At 47.7% G+C, this 12,500-nt stretch overlaps 1 protein-coding gene across 2 annotated transcripts in view; it reads right to left on the bottom strand.

The window, feature by feature from the left end:
• Positions 1–12,500, bottom strand: part of Pitpnc1 (phosphatidylinositol transfer protein cytoplasmic 1) — a 265,425-nt gene that overhangs the window by 104,636 nt on the left and 148,289 nt on the right. The gene's annotated exons all lie outside the window — the stretch shown is intronic.

Raw genomic sequence — 12,500 nt, forward strand, 5'->3', positions numbered from 1 at the left:
AAAAAAAAAAAAAAAAAAAAAAATTGCATCTGTCTCCTGAGTGCTGGGATTAAAGATCCCAATACTATCACAGCCTGGGCTAGATTTTTTTTAATGATTTATTTATTAATTCAGTGTTCTGCCTGCATGTATGCTTGCAGACCAGAAGAGGGCACCAGATCTCACTTCAGATGGTTGTGAGCCACCATGTGGTTGCTGGGAATTGAACTCAGGACCTTTGGAAGAGCAGCCAGTGTTCTTAACCGCTGAGCCATCTCTCCAGACCCCTATTTTTAGACTTAAAAACAAAATCATTTCCTAGCCAGGTGGAACAAGAACTAGTTCTAGGACAGGTGCCAAAGCTACAGAGAAACTTGGTCTTCAAAAACCAAAAAAGTTTTTGTTTTTTGTTTTTTTCCAAGACAGGGTTTCTCCATGTAGCCCTGGCTGTCCTGGAACTCATTCTGTAGACCAGGCTGGCCTTGAACTAACAGATCTGACTGCCTCTGTCTCTGCCTCCCGAGTGCTGGAATTAAAGGTGTGCACCATCACTACCTGGTTATTACTTTTTTTTTTTTTATAAAAAAAACCTCTATCTGGAGCCCTGTTTGTTCCTTGCTATCTTGTCCTGACAAAGCTGATGAGTATTTCCTGCCACAAACAAACGGAAAACTCCACAAGGACTAAGGGAGCCCCCAACAAGGACAACGATGGCCTGGCATTGAGTATATTGCAGACATTCACAAGTAATGTGGTCTAAGACAGGGAATTTCAACTTGAGATGGAATCATTAATAAAACTGAGTGTGTCAGAGTTTCATTTCACAAACAGGAAACAAGTCTAGAACATTCCAGAGTGGCAGTGAGACCAGGTACCAGGTGTAGTGTTTAGAGTTTACTCCTGGGGCTGGAGGCACTAGTCAGTGAGAAAAGTTAGTGTGTCTTATGCAAGAGAAGGCTGCTGCCTTAGATGTGGGGACAGTGGATGTCCCAATAGGCTTTGCCTTATTCCCTTCCTTCCCTTCCTTCCCTCTGCCCCTCCCTCCCTAGTAAGTCCCAGTAAGCTACCAATCTGCTTCTACAGTGCTAGGATTAGAAAGAAATGGTTAATAAACCGCGAAGCATTTCCATGAGTGCTGGGATGCAAACTCCGGTCCTCAAGCTTGGATGGCAATACATTGTGGGCTGAGTCCTCTCCCTATAGCCCATCCCCGGAGCTTCTTCCTTCCAAACTCTTTTTCCTTTCTCCTCCTTTTCCTCCCTTCCCATTCCTGGCTGGCTTCGAGCTCAACAGAACTGGGCCAGCCTTGAACTTCCGTCGCTCCGTTCCTCCCATTGGCCTCTCAAGTGCGAGAATTACAGGTTCCAGTCACCACGTCCCCATGTCCTGCCTTAGGATGTAGATCTTAAGGTACCATCCCACTTCAATTTTCTTCACTTTTATCTAGAGTTTCGGTGGGGGGGTTGTTTGTTTGTTGTTTTGTTTTTGTGAGTTTTTTGTTTTATTTTGAGACAGGCTTTCTGTACCATAGTTCCTGTAGTCCAGGAACTAACTATGTAGATCAGGCTGGCCTCCAACTCACAGAAACACACCTACCTCTGTCTCCTGAATGCTGGGATTAAGGCCATTTTTTTTTTTTTAGCTTTCCACGCTGACAGAAATTTTGTCTTAGAAGGTAAAATAAAAATTTCTCATTTGTGTATGGAAGTCTTTAAAACACGCATCAGTCTCAAGGAGGCGTGTGTTCCCCTGGACCTCATCTGATTGGCCACTCTGGGATCATGCTGTCTGGGTTCCGGGGGCCAGCTATGACTGCCCCTAGATAGGGTCTGCGGTAAGCTGAAAGGGTAGCTGGGAGGTGGGGACAGCAGACAAGATAGTTCTGGAAAAGCATCTTCAGAACTCAAGTGGGGGCGGGCGGGAGAGTAACAATTGTAAAGCCAAGAGGATGAGACAAAGAAGGCATAGAAATAAGAGCACCAAGGATGAATCAGAGTGACTCCCCAAATACACGCTGCACAGGAAGACACACGTGGCCAAGAAGAATGACGGGGGTCTGAAAGAGAAGTGGAGGAGGGTGAGAGGAAGCAAGTGCGGCAGGCAGAGCCGGAAAGAGCTGGAAACAGCTGCCTGTCTCCCAGCCCACAGCAAGGAAATACGCTTCGGGCTCTCCACGCTGCCATCAGCCCGGCACACAGCTCCATCCATTCATTAGTTCAGTCATTGATGGAGCATTCCGCCAACCTCTCCAGAGCACAGCAGCAGCAGCTCGCTGGAGAAGCAAGGCCAGGAGGGAGAAGCAGCAGAACGCATGAATGAAAGCCTGCTTTCTGAATGAAGCGTGCTCTGCCATCGGCACTTCTAGGGCAAGGAAATGAAATTCAGGCTCGCACAATCTGGAGCTAGGCTCATCGAGGCAGAAGTGAGTGGAGGGTATGTGTGAACACAGCAAAGGTAAGACAAGAATTTAAAGAGACAGGCTGACCACCTCCACAAGCAGGAAAGAGCTAGGGTGAGTCCTCAGACACAGGTACCCAGGTAGGAAACATTAAGATGGCACACCCGACCTGAGGCACCTGAGGCAATGGCCCAGCAGGGAAGAGTGCTTGCTGCACAAGGAGGAGGACCTGAGTTCAAATCCCCGGCATTCACATAGAAAACCAGATATGGTTCCCTGCACGCCTGTAAATCTTGGTTCTGTGGGGGAACAGACAGGACAGTCACTGGAACTTCCTGGTTACAAGCCCAGCTTCAGGTTCAGAGAGAAGCCCTGTCTCAAGAAAACAATGTGGGGAAGTTGATAGAATGGGAAATCCACATCCTCCTCTGTGTCCTCTCTCTCTCTCTCCCTCCCTCTCTCTCTCTCATACACACACACACACATACACAAATTGACTAAAGAAAACTAAAATTTTCATGTCTGCAAGTGGAAAATAAGCAGAGACAAAAAGATGTATTTCCAAGTCAAATCTACTGAACAGTCCTTTAAAAGTATATTTTCTGACGCTGGAAAGATGCCCAGGGGTACGGAGGCTTCCTGTCAATACCTGAAGACCAGGACACACAGAGGGAAGGAGAGAAGCAAGTGCTGCACAGTTGTCCTCTGGTCTCTAGATAGTGTGTTAGTGTGTACCCACAAAGAAAGAAATGTAATAAAAACAATTTCCTGAGGTTCGGTGGCACATGCCTGTAATCCCAGAGGCAGAGGCAGGCGGATCATGGTGAGTTCAAGGCCAGTCTGGTCTACAGAGTGAGTTCCAGGACAGCCAGAGCTACACAGAGAGAAACCTTGTCTCAAAAAACAAAACAACAAAAGATATTAAAATAAAATGGAGTCAGGTGGTGGTGGCAGAGGCAGGTGGATCTCTGTGAGTTCGAAGTCAGCCTGGTCTACAAGAGCTAGTTCCTTGACAGGCTCCAAAGCTAGAGAGAAACCCTGTCTGGAAAAACTAAAAACAACAAGAACAAAAAGGTACTTTCCCCCTGATAACTGCCCCGTGTCCTGTCATCCTGAGTGAGCAACACTACAACTGGAGACGAGTCTACCCTGTGACAGCAGATGACATGATCTGTCATCTGCTCTTTCCCCCCACAGTGGCTGAGTTCACTTTCTCTGGACTTGGAAATGGCCAGAACACAAACAGAAGTGGCTGTCCAAGGCCCCTGCTTGCTAGGCACTAACTGGCTAGCTGCGGGGTGGGGAGACACACTTCCCCAGGACCAGAGCTTCTGGGAACATTCTGTTTTATAGCTGGCTGACCCTCAGAACCAATTCGTCTTTCACACGGACACTCTTGCTGTTTGGGTGTTGAGTGTCCCCAAGAGGCCTAGCATTTAAGGCTCTCGCACTAGCTGTGCGGCTGGAGGTATGCCCTAATGGGAAAACTGGCAACAATTGAGAGAATGGGACCATGGTCTCCCCCTCTTTAGTGTTCTGGTTCTCCTCTAATCCACACATACCCACTTTGATGTGATGTCTTACCACAGGGTCATAGTGACAAGGCTGCAATCTGTCAAAACAAGAGCCAAAACAAACCTTTACCCCCCGCCCCATAAGCTAATTCTATCAGGAATTTTGTTTCAGTATTGCAACGCTAACACAGAAACCTATCTAAATGCATAGAATCTGCATTGCAACCTACTGCTTGCTTTATAGTGTGCCTTCATGCATTGATTTGCTTGGAAGGAAATTTATCCGGGATCCATACTACCTGATTCTAACAAAGCCAAAACATTTCATTATTATTGGATTGGGCACTCTTTAAAAAAAAAAAGAAAGAAAGAAAGAAAAAAAAGGAAGAAAGAAAAGCTTTGGTTTCTAAGCAATACCAATCTCTAGGCAACACACTAGCATACTGAAATGGAGAAGGCAGTATTTACTTGGTTAGAACTAATCAGTGGCCTCTGTTAACAGAAGCATAACAGCTCTAAGCGAAGCTTCTGGAACTTCTCCTTGGAAAATACAAAGTTCCACAAACAAAGAAATAAATATGAGTGTGTTACAAACTGCAGGTCCCTTTGGAACAAAGACTGTGAGGACTCTTGCTGCAAGGAAATATCTGCTTATCCCTCTACCGATTGGTTCTGTCTCTTATTTTAGTTGATTGCTGAGGATCCCTTTTGAGCCAAAGTCTCACCCTGTAGCCAAGCTGTACTGGAACTGAACCCGGTACACCAAGCTAGTCAAGGCAATCTTCCTCAGTCTCTAGATTGCTGGGATTCCATGAGTGAGCTACCATGTCTAGTTCATGAGTTTCTATTTCTCCATTATCTTAAATTATGAATGGTTCTGGTTCCACATTAATTCTCTGGACTCCTCAAGATTTTTTTGTCTGTTTGTTTGTTTTTTGGCTTTTTGAGACAGGGTTTCTCTGTAGTTTTGGAGCCTGTCCTAGAACTAGCTCTTGTAGATCAGGCTGGCCTCGAACTCAGAGATCCGCCAACCTCTGCCTCCTGAGTGATGGGATTAAAGGCGTGTGCCACCACCACCCAGCACTCCTCGAGATTTTGATATCCATTTCATGCCATATTTTGTGTGTTCACTACTCTCTTGACCGTGAAGATCATCTTCAAGTTCTACGTCCACTGTTGCCTTGCTTATCACTGCCCTCAGTTGGAGGATTCCTTCTTTGGTTTGGTCTCTAACATCTGCATCTACGGCCTATTTCTTCTCTCCTCTTCCATCTTCTCCCCTTCTCCGTTCTCCTCTTCTGTCATCTCTTGCCGGTGCCCCTTTCCTTTCCTGTTTTTGAGACAAGGTCTCCTGTGTAGCAAGTTGTCTCAGTTACTTTTGGATTGCTGTGACAAAGTGTCCCAGATCAATTCATAGGAGAGACTTCTCTTGGCACGTGGCTTTAGAAGGCTCAGTTCGCCATAGAGAAGGAGGCATGGCAGAGAGCAGTTCAGATACCGGCAGCAGGCGCACGAGCAGAGTCTGTTCGCATCGTGGTGGGTCAGGATGTGGAGTGGCTATAACAGGGGCTAGGTATAGCCTTCAAAAGTCTACTTCCAGTGACATACTTCTGTCAGATAGGCCCATCATCTAAAGGTTGTCCCCAAATAAAGATGCCACCAACTGGGGAATACTTTGTATTTAAAGCACAACAGTAACCCAGGCTGTCTCACTCTCTCAAGTGCAATAGGACCCTACATGGTAAGAATATACATGGTCCTTTTCCAAAAAGGGGGATATTTACTTAGTCATCCAAAATTACATACCATACCAGATAGTCAGGGTTAACTGTGAAACAGAGATTCAAGTCATTTTCTCACCAGCTAACCACGTCCCCGTGACTCTAGAGAAGGGACACCGGGAGACCTTCATTCTTTTTCGCTTCCATAGGTGGCCAGATGGTTCTCTAATTTCCTTCCAAACAAGTCCGCCAGTCCACAACGTCTGGTATAATAAACACATCCTTCCCCGGCCTTGTCCCTGGTTCCCTCATTATGTAATTTAGTAGTTTACAGCACCCACTGGTTGGGATTCCATGGAAGGGGTGGTGGGGATCTGTCTCCCTGTGGGTGACTGGTGATGGACTCTCGGCTGGGACCGTCCCTTATTCTCCCGCACAGGGTTTGTCTAGGTCAGTCCTAAGCTTCCTGGAGACACAGAAGGGCTTGAGGCTCCCTTTAGAGTCATTTGAGTCTCTTTGGTCTGTTACAGTTTTGTCCCCCTCTTTAAACCGAGTCATTAGACTGTGTTAGAGTAGACCATCCCTTAGAGCTTTGTCTCCTTGGGAAACGGCTGCTATTTTAAGAACCAGAGAGGTGTGTCCAGGGCTGGGGCTGCAGCTCGGCTGACGAGAATGTGCTTCGAATGCACCAAGTGCGGGGTCTAAATCCCAGAGCTGCAGCTATTGGACACGATGGTGCGCACCTGTAACCCCACCCCTTGAGAGACGGAGGTGGGGGTCAGAAGTTCCAGATCCCTCTCCGCTCTAGCTGAGTTAGTTCAAGGTCAAAGCGGGCTAGATGGAAATAAAGGTGCACCTACTTGCCACGTCCTCCTCCAGGGATTCTCGGTGGAGGCTGTTTGGGTGGAGAGGTTCGGCAACGGCACCAGCGTGAACGTATAAACCGAGCACCGTAGGTCACTGTTGGGAACAATTCCTACGGAAAGGGGGACTTCTCCCTTCACAGCGACACGGGGGAAACTGATGCTGTGGATCTATGTGATGGCTTTTCTTTTTCTTCCTTTTTTTAGTTCTAGAATAATCACTACTTGGAACGGCAGCCAGACTCCGGACGTCAGCCAGTTTCCCCCATACCTTCATTTGGGATCCTGTAAAGTTCAGAAGGACCTGGCAGTTCCGAAGGGCTGGTTAAATGGTCAACCCTCTGGAAGGATGCCTTCACGTTGTTCTTTGTGTACTGTGTAATTAAGATTCCCTTCCCCCACAATCAAGTTAAAGATATTTTCCACTTCCTGAGCACGTGACGTCTCCAACATTTTTCATGGTGACAAGAAAGCTTTTATTGCTTGATAACTGGGATCAGGTTGACATCTGAATGACCCTGCCTAGAATGTCCTCCTGTCTGGGTTTTGAGGTCCAGGTGACAGGTTGGTTGGTCAATACAGACCTAAAGGTCAGACCTTACTACATCCCTGGGAGACGTGCGCAGTGAAATTGGTGTGAAGATTTTCGGGTTCCACGGGCAGTCTTTCAAAGAAAGGGACCGCATAGCATTCTTGGTTGGGAGAAATTTTGTTTGGGGATATAGGACAGGAAATCTTGAACTTGAGGAAGACATAAAAGAGAGAGGTATTTAAGATCAAAGGACCGGGGGATAAAGAGCTCAATTAGACAGCCTTGGAGACAGGAAGAAATTTAGGCAATGGAGAGCATCTGCCAGCCATCCCGGGTGCAGAGCCACGTTCAGAGTAAAGGGTGGGCAGAGAGCGTGAGAACTCAGGCGAGCACAGCCCGGGTAGGGTGGGTGGGTGGGGGCGAGTGGGAGGGAGTGGCGGCTGCAGGATGTGTTACTCAGGCCTGCAGGAGTGCACCTGGAGCCAGAGGGAACATTTCAGATCCCCAGTGACTGGGGAAATGGAAAGAAAAGCAGGCCTATTTTGGAATGGAAAATAAAGGCGGATTCATCAGGAACATACAGTCTCCCTATGGAGTAAATGCAAAACCTGACCTGGCATTCTGCAGCTCTGTGACCTGCCCTCAACCCGCCCTGCTCACCAGGGTCGAGCAGGAGTACCTACCCACGGGGTCTAAATCAGCACGCTCTACACTGAATCAAAGTCCCAACACCCAGTGTGACAGTATTTGAGCTGGGAACTAAGGAGGAAGTAGGCTTAGATACGATCAGGAAGATGGAGGCCCCAGATGGGATTAGTTCCGTATAAGGAGAGAGAGAACAGAAAGTGTACTTTCTCTCCCGCCCGTGCTAGGATGTAGAGAGAAGGTCACCGCTTGAGACGATAGGCCACCCCAGGAAGAGCTGCCAGTCTTCATGGAGGGCACTAAATAAATAAATCAATGCCTGTTGTTTCAAGCTGCTCAGTTTATGGTATTTTGTTCTCGTGGCCAAGCTAAGACACAGCACATGTCTATAGTGAGTTCTGTGATCCCTCAGGTTAAGGGCAATATCACCATCTCCCAGACGTGTTCCAATTATAACATTTATCTACAAAACAGGCCCCCATTGCAGTACTGACAGGCTATCCTAGGCTACACGAGGAGTACGAAGCCAGGCTGGGACACATGAGAACCATTTCCGCAAAAAAAAAAAAAAAAAACAAAAAACACAAACAAATAAATGGATAACAACAACAATAAAACCCTCAAACTCACCATCATCAACACAAATATCATAAGGGCTGGAATAGCTCAGTTGGAGTACCTGCCAAGAACCAGTTCTAAATTCACTGGGTATGCTGGTGCATATCTGCAATCCCAGCACTCAGGAGGTGGAGGCAGGAGGATGAGCAATTTAAAAGAGAAAGGAAGAAAGAAAAGAAACGGTGATCTGGTGAGATGGCTCAGTGGGTATAAAGCACGTGTCAGGCTGGCCGGACGACCCTGGTTAGATCCCCAGAACCACAGTGGTATAAGAGAATCAACCAGGTAGTGGCACAGGTCTTTAATCCCAGTACTTGGGAGGCAGAGGCAGAAGGATCCCCATGAGTTCGAGGCCAGCCTGGTCTACAAGAGCTAGTTCCAGGACAGGCTCCAAAACTACAAAAAAACCCTGTCTCAAAAAACCACGAGAGAAAGAGAGAGAGAGAGAGAGAGAGAGAGAGAGAGAGAGAGAGAGAATCAATTCCTGAAAATTGCTCTTTGATCTCCGCATGTATGCTCTTTGACCTCCCCACATCCAAATCATATCCACACCATAATAACATAATATATTTTTCTTTTTTATTGTTTTTTTTGCCTTTCTTTTTTTTTTTTTTTTTCGAGACAGGGTTTCTCTGTGGCTTTGGAGCCTGTCCTGGAACTATCGCTCTTGTAGACCAGGCTGGTCTCGAACTCACAGAGATCCGCCTGCCTCTGCCTCCCGAGTGCTGGGATTAAAGGCGTGCGCCACCACCGCCCGGCCGCCTTTCTTTTTTTGAGACAGAGTTTCTGTATAGTCCTGGCTGTCCTGGAACTCCCTCTGTAGACTCTCAAATCTGCCTGCCTCTGTCTCCGGCGAGTGCTGGGAACAAAGGCACGCGCCACCACTTCCCAGCTCAGATAAAATATGTTTTTTTTAAAAAAGGAATAGTGACAGTTATGTATTCATCTGACACGTTAAACATTACCCGACTGTCCATCTGTGCCAATCCTAAGTAAGCCAAGAACTGCCTTCCAGCAGTTTCTGTGAGCAATTGACTGGAGTTAAATGCAAGCTAGTTTCCCAGGTTCTACACTTCCCATTCCTTTCTCTCCCTGAGTCCATCAGGAATCTCAGCAGCCCCCCCCCCACCATTTTCTTTTGAGACAGGGTCTCACTATGTGGACCAGTAGTCTCACACTCATAGATACCCATCTACCTCTGACTCCGACTGTCGGGATTAAAGGACTGGCCCACGATACTGGGTTGCAGGTGTCTCAGTCCCTGTAACCTAATTAACATATAATCATACTGCCTAGATGATGTCCCATACACGTAGGACATAGCAGTAGTGTAAGTTCTTTTTATATGCCATTTCTGAAAGTTCAACTCTAACTGCAGCCTGTACTTTTTCACCTTCTAAGGCTGATGGCCTTGCCTTACCTCCTAGCACCCCATGAACGAACCAACTTCTGCCTAAGCCTACTGCACGCTACTCATTCCTGTCACTTACACTGGGGACTGGACAAAATGTCTGTGAAACCCAAAGCTCCAGTCCGGAGGCCAAGGGCCTTCATTTCATGCTGCCATGGTTTGTCAGCCTGGTACCCCCAAATCCTCGTTCCTTCTTCCCTCTAGTCTGGTCCCCAGCTGGCAGTTCAGCTTGCTGAGTGTGCAGTCCCGTGGGACAGGGCTGAGGCCAGCCGAGTCCTCGGTGACCTCGAAAAGACGCCCAAGACTTGCTGACAGCGCTAAGGTTTTGACGAGGATGTCCACGTTCTTGTCACCAGATTACGACCCCAAAGGGCAGAGATGCTCGGTGGTGTCATCAGGCATGACGTCTTGCACACATGGCTGCCCAGCGAATGACTGCTGACCTCAGACAGAAAGACAGCAACCCAAAGAATTGAGGAAGAAAGAATTTTGCAAAAGACAGGGGGGCAGAATAATGGAAGAGCAAGTAAAATGTTGAGTCAGACAGAAAGTCACGTGCGGTAGCACTGGACAACTAAAACAGGCCTCCTCTTTGAATACTGCACCCCCAGTTTTCTTGAACAGGAAAGTCCCATTAGAGCTGCAGGAACACTGGGGGGTGGGGGGGGGCAGAGGCTTGGCAGAAGTGCAAACCACTGAGAAGCCCTCAAGAGGAATAGAGGCTTCTAAGGGAAGACTTCAAGGCCACACAGGACAGCACTGTCAAGTGTCTGCATTTGAAGGGGAGTTTCTAGATTGGAGTGACAGAGGTGGAATGACCCACTCTGAATGTGGGTGTCTCGACTCCATGGGCTGGGGTCCTGCACTGGATAAAAACGAGGAAGAAAACTGACCACCAGCGTTTATTGCTTTCCACTCTCTGACCATGGATGCAACTCGACCAAATTGCCTCGCATTCCTGCCGCCAAGCCTTCCCCTTCCTGACGGGCTGTATTCCCTCTCACTGTGAACCCAAATAAACCTTTCCTTCCCGAGTCCCCTTCCTTGATCACAGCAATGAGAATAGTAACCAAAGCTTACACATTCTTTAAATGACAGGACTACTACACAGCACTCTGACTTCCTCTGTCACGGTTATCTATTGTGAGCAGCGCACCTTTAATCCCAGCACTCCCGGAGGAAAGCGGAGGCAGGTGGATCTCTGTTCAAGGCCAGCCAGAGCTACACAGTGAGACCTTGTCTTTTAAAAAAAAATCTATCATGTTCACATGTTGTATGTACACATGGGGTCAAATCAAGGTGATTTAACCCTAAAATTTCAGGCAAAGAGATTTGTCTTTGTGCAGTTTGAAATCACCAGCTCTCTTTGTCCACATCACTACCGACTTCACCTCAAATGAAAAGGCACAATGTTTCAGAGTGGGATGCAGGAAAACATTAAACATCCGCTCCCTAGATAGCCCCTTCATGACCACAGTGGAGCCCAACCTGGCTGGCCTGGCCCCGAGCTCTCTTCCTGTTCAGAGTCCATTAGAAGGATGGCGGCTTCTACTACAGTGTCACACGGAGCAGCGGACACATGCTGAGTACCGATTACGCATCACATGCTAGGCGAAGATTTCAAGAAACTGTCCAACACAATCATCACTATACCTTCGGGAGACAATGCTAGAGCTACCCTGCTTTTTTTTGTTTTTTGTTTTTGTTTTCCGAGACAGGGTATCTCTGTGGGACAGTCCTGGCTGTCCTAGAACTCATGCTGTAGACCAGGCTGGCCTTGAACTCAGGGATCTGTCTGCTTCTGCCTCCCAAGTGCTGGGATTAAAGGTGTGCGCCACCACTGCCCGATGCTCCCCCACTTATAAACAAGGAAAGTAAGGCTTGCATGGAGGGCAAGTGGAGGCACTAGAAGCGGGGTTCAAACAACTCCAAAGTCCAACACTTTTATGTGAGTGATGTGTGGTTGCATGTTTGTGTTTGGATGCACATGTTCATGTGTGTGCATCTAGAGGTCAGAGATTGATGTTTGTGTTTGGATGCACATGTTCATGTGTGTGCATCTAGAAGTCAGAGATTGATGTTAGGTGTCTTCCTTCATTGCTCTCTGCCTTATTTTTGGAGACAAGGTCTCTTGCTGAACTTAAGCTCATCGATTCAGTCAGGCTGAACAGTCAGTGAGTGTCAGGAATCAGCCTGGCTCCTCACCGCCCCTCCCCTTGCCCAAATCATGTCATACCCACTGTCATACCCAGCTTCTGAGTGGGGGCTGGGATCTAACTCAAGTCCTCATGCTTTTGAGGCCAGCACTCTACTAAATAAGCCACTTCCTAAGTCCACTTGCTGATATACACAGAAAAAGGGCTGGGATGATTCAGCGACTGAGCGCTCTTGCAGGACCCAGATTTGCTCCCTAGCATCCATAATGAGTGGCTCACAATGTCTGGGACTCCAACTCCAGCGGGTTCTGGCATTGTTTTGATTAATGATTGATGTGGGAAAGCCCAGGCCACTGTGAGCAGCGCCAGCCCTAGGTACTGCCTAGCACTGTGTTGTATCAGAAAGCAAACCAAGAGAGCCAGGAGGAGCAAGCCAGCAGGCAGTATTCTTCCAAGGCCTCTCTCTCTCCATCAGTTTCTGCTTCTAGGGTCCGTCCTCACTGTCCTTCATAATGGGCTGTGATCCAGATGTGTAACCAAATAAACCCTTTCTGGCCCCAAGGTGCACGTGGTCAGAGTTTGATCACAGCAACAGGAAGCCAAGTAAGGCAGTTAGTCTGTCTGTCTCTAGGACAGGAAGGAATTCAATTAGCTCATCAAGCC

Source organism: Microtus ochrogaster, chromosome 7, assembly GCF_000317375.1.
Source record: "Microtus ochrogaster isolate Prairie Vole_2 chromosome 7, MicOch1.0, whole genome shotgun sequence".
Taxonomy (NCBI): Eukaryota; Metazoa; Chordata; class Mammalia; order Rodentia; family Cricetidae; genus Microtus; species Microtus ochrogaster.